Here is a 14,358-nt window from a genome sequence, read left to right as displayed (position 1 = left end):
CTTTAGTGTAAACATCCCTGGGTCAGAACAGCAACCAATAATAAAAATAACTACCAGCACAATGCATTCTGCTGGACTTTCATCATCATGGTGGCCCACTTTTTGACACATTTAACCCTGCTCTAACTGACGAGCCACACACCCCTGAGTCTGTGCAGAACATCTGCAGAAACAGTCACTTTACTGTATGTATGGCGAGGGGGACAGCACTCAGCAGCGCCATGCATTGTTGGAAATTTGCATGCTTAAGTCCATATGGCAAGTTCCTTTTGACCTGCTTTCCCATCCCCGATGGATTGTCAGGCCTGTCAGACGATAAAGAATCACTTGACTTGCTATAACAAGTTCAAAAGGCTCTGATGACGCGCCGTTGATCCATGGAGAATCGGTAAAGAAACACCCTGCCGCTCGCTGCTATCACTGCCATGAAGATAGCCGCATTATTTAGGGGATGGCTATGCTAATTTCTGGATGTGGGGAGCGAAAAGTTACATGTTTTTAGGTAGGAGGAAAGAAATCACGTGCATTAAACAAAGAAAGAAGTGCGAATCTTTAAATGTGATTATGTTTTCTGTTGGAAGGTAAAGAAAAGGACAGAAGGAAAAAGTGAGCAACAAGTACATATTTTATATAAAACAGAGTGAGCGAGAAAGCAAGAAGAGTGAGCTATAATCAAATGTGGGTAAAAAAAAAAAAGTCCGATTTCTTTTCCTTTTTTTTTTTTTTTGGATGGAAAAATGTTCCGAACAGGCTGCAGTTAATTCCTGAATGCAATTAAAGTAATAATGGTTTTAACACGCTGCGAGTTGCGGATTATTCCCACGCACAGATGGAGCGTCGCGCGCTATCCTTCGGAATGACCGTCCGCGTGCTCCTTCTCCGGACAGCTCTGGAGCGGCGCGTGCGTGTCCCGAGTGCGTGTGACCCGGCGCTGACTTATGTGGTGGAGGTGGAGGTGGAGGTGGTGGAGGGGGGTCATAAACACGACCCCCGCGCTGCATCCCCTCAGCGGGCCCACGTCCGGTTCCGCGGCCATCCGATCCTCTGTCGGCGGCGTTAATGCGTCTGTCGGTGCGACATTTTGAATAATCAAGGCTGCGCGCGACCACTAGCTGTCAGCAGCACAGCCTCCCTGTCTGTCACTCTCCTCTGTGATGCACTTAACATTACAGAAAACAAGCTGTCCGTCCAGGAGAGTACTTGATATACTTTTTCCCTCTTTATTATTATTACCAAACCGTTCCCATAATTACCCCATAATCATTATATAATCCCCCAACAAAGCCTCTATTGAAGCCCTGTCTTTTGTCAACGCTGGGACACTGAATCTATAATTGCATTATTCAGCCTCTTCCAGCCCCCCCGCCCCCCTGTTTCTACCCCCCCATATGGAACCATAATATATCAAAAACAGGGTGCAAGGGCAGCTTTTAGTCGCAGGAAACACTCCTGCGTCTGCGGGACGTCGCTCTGTCTTTCTGTCATGTGCTTTTATTCACCGCTTCAAAAAAAAAAAAAAAAAAAAAAACCCAAAAAAAACAAAAAAAAAGTTGAGCGAACTTCCAAGTTCCTGTTGGCATTAGTGTTTGAGTCAGCCTGAAAGAGCAGTTTAAAAAAAAAAAAGAAAAAAGAAAAAAAAGCTTCGAGCACCTGCGCAGAAATTTCTCCACGCTTTAACTCAGAGCGCACTCGCATCTTTATTCTCTAATAATTTCATTTTAGCGCAGCGGGAATAAATCCTTTGAATCGGTGAAAGAAAGAGAGAAAAAAAATCCCTGAAAAGGTAAAAGAGAGGCTCCCCTGGGAGCGGTCCTGCGTCTGTATGCGCGGGGACCCGCAGCCCAATGAGGCTTATTTACATTAAATACGCCACAAGGTTACAGTGCAGATAGATGAGCGTCATTTTTATCACTCATTACTTCTCTTTAGCGGTGACTGACGCTCGGGACGCAGAGGAGGAAACGCTCATTTATCCAGGAGTTTCTAAAGGCCAGGAGGAGACGGGGAGGACGGGGAGCCGGAACAGCTGTCCTGAAAGGTAAGGAATGTCACTTTTTTTGGAGTTATTTGGTGTGTTTGCAGGGAGGGATGTTAAGGCTCTGCCAGCCAATTCTGGTCGCCCCGAGCCTCCGCTGGCTGCGCCTTCACGGCTTAGAGCAGAGGGCACGTTGCTTTTCGCTTTCTTTTCTTAATTTTTACTTTTAATCAAAAAAATTATCTCTCCGCGCGGTTCAAGGTCAGGATCTCGGAGGTATTTTTGGAGCGTTTTGTTTCTGTCTAATGTGAGGACCGGGAGAAGGAGAAGGTGGCGCGGGGGGCGGAGGGGGCTCGCTGCTCCGCTCAGCGCTGGGTTCATCAGCTGCTCTGACGGCGGATACCGCAGGAGCAGCCGGCGCTGCTCTCTACAGCAGAGCGCCTCTTCCAGCCGCCAGATAGGGGGAGTCTGAGCTGAGAGATGGAGGGGACACGCTGCTGATGCCCGCCGATAGGAGCCGGACCGGAGAGCGAGGGGACAAGTCCTGATAAAAGCCTTGTTTGTTTTCTTCTTTATGTCCAAGTCGGAATACGCGGACGAGCGTGGAGTGGACAGTCTGTAACCCGTCCTGAGCGCACTTTCCCCCCCACAACACTCTCGTCCCCGCAGCAGCAGCAGCAGCAGCAGCAGCAGCAGCAGCGGCGGCAACATGATCCCGTCACATCAAATGGACATGCCTCGCTGTTTGCTGAGCACTGTTGGTCTCGACGCGGCGTTTACGCACCGGAGTCGGCGAATTTAAAAAAAACCCAAAAACCAAAATATATAAACAAATAAGAGAAGGTAAGAAGTGTGGAGCTGAAAGCGAAGAGGTCTTATCGGGGGGTTCTGAGTGGGTGTGTGTGTGTGTGTGTGTGTGTGTGTGTGTGTGTGTGTGTGTGTGTGTGTGAGGGTGGTGGTGGTGGGGGGGAGCTCACTCAGGCTTGTTTCTGTGTGTGTGTCGCAGCGGGGGTCCCCTGATGTCTCCCCGAATCATGATTAGAAAATAAGGGTGCAATTATCCGGAGCGAGGGGTCGTAAAACAGCAGCTGGGACCGAGAGAGATGGAAGCAGCTCGGAAGCGACACCTTGCAAGTCTCCGCGTGCCGAACTAGTTTCATTAAGAGCAGAAAATTCATTAATGTCCATTATTGCTTTTTATTTATTTTTTATTCTTTTTTTTTAACCCACAAAGCCTGTGCGTAAAAGCCGCTCGCTGCACACCGTTTTGCATTAAGGATCAGCGGCACAGCGTGGGACTTTTACAGAAGTATGTGGCCGTGTTCCCGGCTGCTTGGAAAACTTTCTTTTTTTTTATTTTTTCCCCGTAGCCGGCGATATTCCACTCAGCTGGGATTTTTGAAGACAGATGGAATAAAGAAGTTAAAGTTTTGGCACCACGTGTCCTTAAAAAAAAAAAAAAAACGAAAAGAGAAAAAAGGCAAACAAAGTTATGAGATGGTAGAAGAGCCGATGAGACCTGCCATTTTGAGCACCGAGATCGACCTCTGAAATGAAAAAGCCGTCAAAGCGTCATGTTCTCGCTGATTAAAGCGCGGAAACGGAGCCGTCTTATTTCTGCCTTAACAACAACACCTAGTCCGGGTTGGGAAAAGTCTTCCTCAAAAGTTGCGGTGTGCGCGCGAGCAAATAGCAGCGGGACAGCTCACGAGGCCATATCACATCAGCGGAGTGAACAGATCAGATTTGTGTCCTGCCCTGATTTCAGAAAAAAACATTCTCTCTGCAATATTTTCACTCCATGAATAGTAATAAAAAGGTATGTATATAAAAAAAACAAGCAAAAAACAAAACCACTCTCAACTTTAACAATCTTTAACATATTTTAATAATATATGAAAATAAACGGGCAGTTCCGAATTAATAAAGAATAAATTGAATTATGCGTGGCACCAGGGATGTTTGAGCTCTGTAATCCCATTTAAAGCCCCTGTCACACCAAGCGTCTTGGGTGGGGAGCTGTTATTTTCTCTCCCTTTTTTTTTCTTTCCTGGAAGTAAAACTGACCCCTGACCGGTTTGACCCCGCTTTACCTCCAACCAGCTACCAGCTTTATGAAGACAAATGCAATGGCTCCAACAACTCCGTCACACTGTTTCCCTAACCTTTCCCCAAGTTATCCCGAGCCCCCTCTGCCTCCTTCCATCCCCCATCCGCCCAAAAAAGTTGCTTCCTCCTTGGATTCATTGTGCAGGGAAAATTGAATAAATAGATGGACTGTACGGGCTGGGATGCTGTCATTGTGTAATGGTATGCACAGGGCGGATATTGTGTCTGAAATAGTGTCTGGGCGTAAACCCCTTTTGTCAGTTGCTTTCAGTCCTTTATCGCAGGAGAAATATGAAATGGATGACAGTGCAGAGCTGCCTCAGACCTGTCTGCCCCTTCCCTGCTCCTCTCTCTGGTCCCCTACCAGCTGACATGTTGTCATTCTTTTTAGTTGAAATATTTTAAGAGGAAAAAAAGGCCTTGCTTTGCTTTTCCAAACTGGCCTTTTCGAGGAATTGAAGGTGTTCTCGGTTTAGTTTGGATTTATCAGGCCCACCTGAAAATCTCTGCCTTCACAAATGTGTAAATTGTGTCACTGCACACACACAGAGGAATGTCAGAGAAAAAAAAATGGGCATTTAAAATGCTGAACATTGATACATTTTGTTTCTGGATGAAATTTGAAGAGTGAATCGTCTCTCGTGGCAGCAGGGATTTGACGAATCCTCCTGCTGCAACTTTCTGACTGACGGAGCTGGAAATCCGTTCTGCCGACGATCCGGCGTGAGCCGCTTACCCACCTGTGCCCTGTAACGGCGCTTCTGAGGGTGGTGGAGAGTGTGTGTATGTGTATGTGTGCATGTGTTTGGGGAAGGTGGGTGGGGGGTCACAGACCATGACTGACTGCGTTGATAAACATCTCGCCGCTGCAAACGGAGGAGAGAGAGCCAGAGAGAGGAGATGACATCAGATCAGTTCTCCTTTCAGTCAGTCAGTCAGTCAGTCAGTCAGTCAGTCAGTCAGTCAGTCAGCAGGCCGCTCTCCCCTGCTGTCAGAAATCTGCATACTGACGGGTTAAACAATCACATTTTTATTCTAAGTGTAAAAGAGGTTTCTAAATTGGAACGGCCAACATGCATGCTTAACCATGGCCTGTGATTTGGATTCAAGCATCTGCAAGAGTCCCCCCCCCACCCATCAGATCTGCAGCCTCGCATCCCCCCCCCTCCATTCTCATGTAATTATGGGGAGAGGGCTCCAGCTGCACAGGCTGCAGGGCCAGGTTTTCCCATCCGCTGGGATCAGGGCAGTGGTGGGCAGGCCGGATCAGGCCAGCTCTGCTGATCAGCCAGCCATTAATTGATATGTGCAGTCATTGTGAAAGCAGCAGCCCTCCAGCCTCACCCTCATCCCGTTTTTTTTCTTTCTTTTGGTTACCTGCTGGTTTTCAGGGCGCTGGATGGGAATAAAAAAAAAAAAAAGTTCCACCCTTCATTTCTGATCAGGCTGTGTTCCTTACTGCGCTGGTAGAGCGAAGTGGCCGTGTGTGTGGGTGTGTTCTGTGGTGACTGTGGGAGAGAGGGGCCGGGGGGCTTGTAACTCCTTGACCTTGATCTCTAGAGTTTAAGCCAGGGAGGGCAGCATGTTGTCAGGCTCCACATGAAGTTGCCTTGTGAGGGTAATAATGACGAGATTTCTCCGGCTAAAAACTCCCAATAAATTTCCCCCCCAAAATAGATTCTTCCTCCAGGTTGAAACGTTTTCAACAGCAGCCAACAGGTTTGGTGCCTCCTGCCTCTGCTCATGCTTAGGATTTCATTTTGGTGAATGAATTTATAGTGAGAGACACAGAGTAGCTACAAGAGTCTCTGCCAAGACAATTATGGATCGAAACTAGATTGAACACATGAGGTAAAAACAAAAAATCAACAGAAATATCCAACAGTTGGGATGCGGAGGAGCTGAGGGGTTGGGTGGGCCGAGATGGCGAAGCTGAGGCTAATCGCGGACGTCAGTTCCATCTAAGAATAAAGAGTGTGGGGCAGATGAGGCGTTGACAGACTGGGTGCCCTCATGCCAGGGTGCCATCACAACGAGCGTCTGCGTGTCTGGGCAGAGGGAGGAAGCGGGGCTGAGAGGAGAGCAGAGGCAGTTGGTCTTAAGAGGGAGAGCTAAGTATGGAGGAGGTGATTTCTCTTTATCAGAGGACTTGTAGAGAATGTGTGTGTCTGTACATTGGTTCAGTGTGTTGAAGCCCCCAGGTTTCTGCCCAGTGTCCTCTGGCCCTACGTCCCCAGAGGTCCTCTGGGGTACCGTGGTTCCCCGATGGTTTGTGTCCTGCTTGGATTCCTTATTCCTAAAAGTTTGCTTCAAACTGTGGATTTAAGGAGGCGCCAGGCGATGTCAGGGCTGTTTTTTTTTTTTCCTCCCGTTGATGCGTCGAGGAGCGCTGTGTTTTCAGCCGTGTCATTTCCACAGACAACAGCTTAACACAAACCGGCAAGCACACATCAATCAGAGGTCTTGAAGCAGAGAATTGTTGCTACTTAGCATTCAGCTGCGCTCTGCAAAGACAGTGGTAAATACCTCCAGCCTTCATGAGATGGAAGTGTGTGCATGGGTGTGTGTGTGTGTGTGTGTGTAGAAGGTCCTGTCTATCGCCCCCTTTCACCTAGCATCTCCGACTGCTGGGCTCATGTCATGTCTGCTCTTTAGCTGCGTTGCGCGTTTTCGGATGTGACCTCTGTAAACTTCCAGACCCCGGCTAATGAGGATGTCAAAATATTCGGGGAGGGGGGCCGAAAAGAAAAGAAAAGAACGGGAGGGGAGAGAGGAGAGGTGAAAGTGTGGGAAAGCTGGGGAGAATGTGTGCACCTTTAATTATGATCAAGAGGTTCTCACCAAAGGATGGAGGCGTTTCCCGTTCAGTAGCTCTCATAAATCTGGCCCTGGATCTGCCGTACGGCGAGCCCAACCATTACTGTACACCATTGTAGCGCACATTCAGCTGCTTCCCCAGCACCTCATTTGCATAATTGGATCTTTAATGAAACTTCCCCAGTGGAATGAATAAGAAAATGAATAAATTATAAAATAAATATAATAAATATATATATATAAAAACATGACAAAACAAGGCGTACGTTTCCATTGGGGTAAGAACGCTCAATCAAAATAATCTACGGAGCTCTTTTATGAAACTCTCTTGTGATATGTGTGTGTGTATGAAGGGAAAGGTGGTGGTGTGGACTGGAGGTAGGAGAGAGAGAGAGACAGCAGTGTGAACAGAAAGAGGGGAGAAAAAAAAAGAGTGACCTGCTGTGGCACAGGCGCTCGCGCATCAACGGCAGTGCTACAAATAGGATGAGAAGTGACTGTGAAAGCTGTACATTCCCAGCCAGGTCTCGCGGGTTAAGACTACAATAGCGGGATATTCTGTAGCCCAGGGGGGGATTTCAGCTCCTCTTCTGTCGACACTCATTGCACCAACTTGTTACTCGGGGAAGATGGCTCTTTTGTCGGAGAGACGATTCCGTTCCTGCCTGCTGGAATTCCTCCGCTGCGAATATTTTCACAAAGATGAATTAGCACTGCTATTCTATTTTATTTGAAGCCCATATATATATATATATATATATATATATATATATATATATATATATATATTCAGACAATTTGCTGAAAGTAGTTTTTTTTCTTTTGCTTCTCCCAGTGGGTCCCAGTGGGACGTCCATGTTTTTCTGTCCATTCTGCCTCAGGGTCCGTAGGGTGAAACCTTCACCTGTGTGTTTTGTTGAATACTAAATGTTCCAGTCCTCGATTTATTTAAAATTACAAATTTTAATCGGCATGGTGTGATAGAGACTGTTCGGTAAGCTCTCTTTTGGTGATAAGTACCTTTTTACTCCGAAGTGGAGCAGACAATTGTTAATCGAGGACTAATGGTAAATGATGGTGTGTTAGAACGTGTGTCTGAGAGGAAGGGTTTCTCTCTCTGCCTTTTTGTGCGCACGCGCGCGCTCGTGTGTTTCCACTCCACATCTGTACAAGTGGATCATGTGTCCGAGTGGTTTATAGGTGGTTTGCGGGGCAGGATCTCCTTAGTGAGGTAGTGGAAAGGTGGGCAAGGTTCAAGTAGCTCAGACACTTTGATGGCAGCGCCGGAGAGAACCCTTCACCAGCCTTCTTATCGCTCTTCCCCTTGCGCTCTTTCACTCCTTTTTTTTGCCATCTGTCAGCTCCCACAAGCTTTCCCAATATTAACCCTAATCTTTTCCTACCTGCCTTCAGTTTGTCTTTTTTTATGTCTTCTCTTCTTTTTATTCCTCATCCTGACGTGAATCTTAATTTCAGATTCATAATTAACAATATACAAATGATCGTTTTTGGAAGTTTGTGTTAGAAGAGACATTATTAAGATATATTGCTGCTGTAGTTTAGTTTGGAGCCTGTTTTAATATTATTCTGAGCCACTTCTCTTTCCAACTGCACAAAAAAACAAAATAGTTTTAATCACATTGAACATGTGATCTAGAATTTCAAATGCATTTTTTTGTAACTGTCTGACAGTCATCTACCTCTAAACTTGTTCCACATTGAGTTTGAACCACATATTACATTTTTACAAAGAAGTAAACAGGTTAGGTTGCGATAAGATGCTACTACTACATGCTAATTTTACGATTTAAAGTCACCTATTTGGCGGGAAACTGTCCTGTTAGTGTAAATAATACAAAGCTGAATGGAAGATGAGGAGTGATGACGAGGTGGTGTGGGGGGGAGAGGGAACAACACCCGGCGAGGAGCAAAAGGAGAGCAACAGAGAGGCAGAAAAGGAGAGATGATTTACCTAACAGATTCTGCAGGCTTCCCTCTCAACAAGCGGCTGCCACAGATCCTGCGAGCCTGAATTGATAAATTCACTTTGATAAAAGTCACTGAAATGCCGGCCTGTCTGCGCACCTCCATTAAGCGCCGGTACATTTGTCACAACCACTGGAAGTCAAGCGAAGGGTTTTAATGTCACATCGGGTTGAATTAAAGACTCAATCGAAAGCTGTGAAAGGTTTACGTTTTCATTCCAAGTGACAGTGGTGGCGCTGCAGCTGTGGCTGCTGTGAAGGATTCCTCAGCTCCGCTTGATCAAGGCAGTCATTTTACATTTTCTATTTTTCTGTTGGGAAATTTAGGATTATTTGCCACTCGGTTTAGCCTGGCTGCTCATTTTGTATATTATGACTTTGAGCAAAGGCGGGTGCATGTCTCTCTCTCTCTATTTGTGTGTGTGTGTGGAGGGGAGCTGGGTTGTTCATTTCATGTTTGGCATTATTTTTGTAATTTATTATTATTAATATTAATCAAGAAAAATTAAATCTGTGCCGCATTAATCATCAACCCTGCCTTAATATAGCAAACCAAGGGAGCGTTTTCTTTTTTTGTTTGTTTTTTAAAAAAGGCTGCATTTAAAAACACAGCTTTCCCCCCTGAGAAGTCCTTTAATACCACATTACTGTTTCCCATTTATGCAAAAGTAAATAAGTAAACCCAAAAGGCAAATGAGCATTCCAGGCATTAAACACACAGCCTTCTGTAAACGACTGGCGCAGCCTCGACCACATCTCCGAGGCAAAGCTGCTGTGAGACCCACGACTGCTACTGTGCCTTTTTTTTTAGATAGGATAAAGGTAAATACATGTCTTCTTGTTTAACTTTGCGTCTATTTTAGGACAGCGCATTCAACATTCAAAAGCAAGTTTCTCTTCATGGGTTTCATTTCACGGAGCTTCAGGGGCTGGGAGAGAACGCGGGACCTCCTTTAGACTTCAGGGAAAAGATCAGGGAGAGTTCATTCCTCGGCTTTATCAACACGTCTGTCCTCTGTAAAAAATAAAAAAAATAAAAATAAAAATCTTCCTACAACACATTCAGCTTGTTTTGCATAACAGCAAAACAAGCAAAACAAAATGGTGAAGTTGGACCTGCTCCAGTCCTGGAATGTACAAACAAACCCTCATGACTGCTGACTAAAGCTGGAGCACAGAAATACTTCCGTTACTCATACCTGTCACACACACGACCACTCACCCAAACAACTTAGTTACTTTGGAAGTTTATGGGAGGAAGAAAACTTTAAAGTATTTCAATATCTCTTACATACCAGCAGGTGTTTTTTTGTGTATTTAGTAGACTGTTTAATTCAATCATAAATCAACAAAAGAAAACTCCCATCATGTTCCATTAACTACCAAAAATATCATCAAGACTGAGTGTTTGTGTCCAGACAGAAACAGGACTGGTGTTAAAACCGTGTGTTAGCGGGGGGCAAGCCTTCCTCAGCTTGTGAAGTTGATGCCTCCTGGTGTTTTATTTAATCAAGTAAAACACACTTTACATGCGTGTGTGTGTGTGTGTGTGTGTGTGTGTGGTGCACGTGTGCGTGTGCAGTTGTGTGACGGCGTTTTGCTCTCCAGGAGCCGTCGGTCTTTCATGAACTACTTTAAAAAGTCTTGTTCAAGGTGGGGAACCTAATAAAATTTATCTATTATTTATCTGCGTTAGCGCTGGCGTTGGATTTGAAAAGAGAGTGCTCTAATGCGAGAGAATTCCCTCGGTGGCGCGCTCTTTTCTTTTAATGCCTCTCTTTAGTCATAAGACGAGCTCCCACTTCTGTGGTAAAAGAAACCTAATTGATCTCGGCCAATTTCAGTTTTCTCAAATCGTCTTTTTCTCCTTTGCATCTTCAAATGGCTCACCTCCTCCAGCCCTCTCCTCCTCCTCCCACCGCTCCCGCTTATCTTCCTCTTTGTCTTTTGCTGCTTAGTCTGTGGCATTTTTGTCAGCGTTATTATTTCAGATCATGTGCTCAAGTTGTTTTCCTCACCTCAGAGCTGAGTTTTTTTTAATAGCTTTTCTTGTTGTACTCGCACACGTTTAAACATCCACAGGCAGATCTGCCTGCTTTTAAATGTTGCTCTTGATCATTCTGTCCCGGCTCGGCCCGGGACCACAGTGGTGTTTTTTTTGTTTTAAAATGTCTTCTGTGTATCCTTATACGACGTAATAATATTTTTATTAATTTGCTAACAATGCATAGCTGCTTTTAATCAGGGACAATCAGGGCCTCTTAAATCCTGTAGGAGATTTCAAAACAATCCCAGGAGTTGTTTATTTCTTGGTTTATAACATGGTGAATACATACATTAATAATTAATAGCAGACAGATAGAGTTACAATTGGCAGACATGTTTGTCTTGGAGCCAAATTTGGCTGAAAAACCTTTGAAAAGATGAGCGCACCTTTTGTTTAAACAAGGTGTGGATAAGATTTCAAAGTAAAAGGTGAAAAACTGTCCCAGATTGAAAAAAGGTGTCTGACCTCAAAATATGTTTGTGGTTAAAAGAAAATATGAACTGCATCAAATGGGTCACCAAAAATCCCCCCTAATTTACAACTATTTTGTTTTGAATTAATTTTAGATCAGACGTAGCAGCTAAATAAAATCCAGTTGTCAGTGTAGTTCTCTTGGTTTTTTTGTGGCGTACCACAAGGTTCTGTGATAGGTCCTAACATTTTGGTAATATGCAAAATAAGAAGAAAAGATCTTAAAGAAACTTTAATGAGTGACTAATTCTTAGAGCATTTTTAACTTCAAAGCTGAGGAAAATATTCTAACAGTCAGGCTGGAAATCTACAGTTAACTCTCATACCCTCTAATGCTTTCCAGATTGACTTTATTTTCAAACGTCTTTTTTTTTCCAGTGAGAATTTGGTTTATTATTTTAAACAACAGAATACATTTTCATTCCAGTGTTGCTACTTTTTTCAGTCGCTGAAAGCCCGAGTCTATGACATCGTATCATGCTTTCTCGCCTCACCCTGTCTTTAAGCAATTAAGCTAGGTCTTCCACATTTACAAAAAGAACTACAACTCATATCCCCCCCATTCAGCCCATAATATGCCCACCCACCAGCAAGACAATCTCATGACAGAACTGCTTCAGATTGCAGATAGAGGTCTGCTCTACAGTTCTGAAGTTGAGCTCAGGTTTGTTTCTCTCTCTCCCTCTTGTAGCCTCCATCTCTCTGATTGCCGATCAGCCCCCGAGGGCTTCGAGGCGCTCCTTCTAGATCCCTGTGATTACAGTAAATGCCCCCCCACCCCAACCCTCACCCCAGCCCCTCTTTTTTAACCAGAGATCAGAATTGGCTTGCAGGGCAGGAGTGGGAGACCTGAGGAGGGCAAGGTGAAGAGTTTGGGACACCACTGAGACTGAGGAGGCTCAAAATGTTTGAAGATAAAGTGCAAAAGAGCAGAAGTGGAACCGAAACATGACTTAAATTATTGTTCCTTTAGACTTTGACAGTTGGCTTCTGCAGATACATTTGGAGTTGAATAGAAAATTGGCATTCTAATATTACTTAATGTCCTCATGCAAAATAAAATTGACATGAAAGCAATAACTGTGCTTAAAGGATTTTCTTTTTTAAACTTCCTTTTTTTTATTGGGTTTAGGATATGACAGAGGAGTTTTAGTTTGCACAAGTTAACACTGAATTAATACATTTTCATTGTTTATCACCTAAACATTTTAAACTAATTTCACATCCACAACATGAAATTGTTCAATTTCTGTTATAATTTTTTAATAAAGTAAAAAGTTGATTATGCCAATTCACTGCCTTTTGCAAGCTTAGTTAAACCTGTTCAGTTTCCCACCAATCCTTTTGATAAATGACGATATGGTTGTGAAAAATCTTAATGAGTCTGCTTTTATTTGTAATTATTTTCAAATGTTCCTTTATGAAAGCAAAATGTCTGTTTCAGGACATCAGCTGGTAAAATCTAAATGCAACTAAGGGAAAGAAAGTATCTGCGGGAATGTTATCAATACTTGGTCATATGTCAGGTTGTAAGAAAACTTTTGAAAAAATGAAATGGCAAACTTGATGACTAGAAGATACAAAAAATATATATTTATATGTAAATGGCAAAAGTAGGAATTTGCTTTCAATTTTATTTCATGATTTATTGCTTGTTTTGTTACATGGCTGGCGGGGAGGCATTATGCAAAGTTGACTCTTTTGAGCTTCGTATTATGTTATGATATTCCTTCATCAAAAACATACCTGGACTGTTGCTTTGACTCTTTCAGGCATCCTTCAATCCTTGAATCTCTCCTGGCAACCATTCAGGGGTGCCTAAGCGCCATTTCCCTTGTCCCTAGGCGAGCCCCACCCCCCGCGCCTACAACACAGCCCCTCCAGACTAGCAGCAGCAGCAAATAGCAAGCAAAAACCTGGTGTATCTGTGTGTCTGCTGTGCTAATCCTACAAAATGCAACGCTTCCAAGATCAGTCGTAAATGGCATCAGTGGATGGCATGAAGAGGTGTTGTTGGTGTGACTTGCTGAAGTGTGAGTGTCTGAAAGGAGAGGAGTATCTTAAAGAGACAGAGGCCACTTTCAAGGTGTCAGATGATGATGCAAAGTGAAATGTCTTTTAAGTTGTTTTTGATATGTACAGATTTTTCCAGATCATTGATGATAACAGTTACTTGATTGTGCTATAAAATGGCACTATATGCCTGGAAAATACATAATTCAGCCTCTTTAAATACTACAGGTGTATCAAATAATTCTATATGAACGACTTTACAAACTAAGGTAATTCTGTAGTTTTTCAATTGGAAGTAGCATATTTGGTTGTTTATAGCCAATGAGAGAAAATCGAAAAAAAAAATAAAATCATAAACTGAAGCTAAATATGTATAAATAATAATATGTATCCAGAATAAAAAGAGCATGGTCAAGAATTAAGAAAGGAAGCATAGATACATTTAGACACTCCAGAGGACCATGGAGCGTTGCCCATGGTGATATTATAAAGGGCAGGTGGCCCAACTTGACCAAGTTTTCTGTTGCTGTTATGTATTTGCTGAGAGTTTCAGCATTTTATCCTGCTCCAGAATTGAAAGGATTTCCTTCAGTTTTATTGGGTAAGTGGGAAAGGGGTGACAGAACCCCCTCTGGGACTGAAAATGAAACTTCATTTCTTTTGGTAGACTGACCTACATCAGGATCAGTTTTATTGGCCAAGACTGTGTCCACAAACAAGGAATTTGCCTTGGGTTTTACATTACCGTTGTTCTCTAACCGCTCAGCCAAATTAAAACGAGGCCAACGTTTTTCTTTTAAGTGGCAATTTGCCTTCCAAACCTGCTCCCACCCCCCAGACAAAAAGTATATCATAATTGCTGGTGGACAGGTCTGCTGATAGTGTGCTTAGCAGCCATGTGTCAGTGTCAGCCCTCAGGTGCTGGTGTCGTCCTCTCCCTG

At 43.9% G+C, this 14,358-nt stretch overlaps 1 protein-coding gene across 3 annotated transcripts in view; it reads left to right on the top strand.

Moving 5' to 3' along the window:
• Positions 1-1,579: 1,579 nt before the first annotated feature.
• Positions 1,580-14,358, top strand: part of znf536 (zinc finger protein 536) — a 237,311-nt gene continuing 224,532 nt past the window's right edge. For 2 of the 3 annotated variants that reach the window (XM_023332538.1, XM_023332539.1), the window contains exons 1-2: positions 1,580-1,783; positions 1,930-2,038. The gene's annotated coding sequence lies outside the window, so the exon portion shown is untranslated. Of the gene's footprint in view, positions 1,784-1,929; positions 2,039-2,081; positions 2,819-14,358 lie in introns of those variants that run through there. The other variant, XM_014470109.2, reaches the window with a different exon arrangement.

Source organism: Xiphophorus maculatus, chromosome 4 (assembly GCF_002775205.1).
Source record: "Xiphophorus maculatus strain JP 163 A chromosome 4, X_maculatus-5.0-male, whole genome shotgun sequence".
Lineage (NCBI taxonomy): Eukaryota > Metazoa > Chordata > Actinopteri > Cyprinodontiformes > Poeciliidae > Xiphophorus > Xiphophorus maculatus.
The sequence above is the reverse complement of the archived record's forward strand: the minus strand, read 5'-3'. Positions and strand labels throughout refer to the sequence as shown.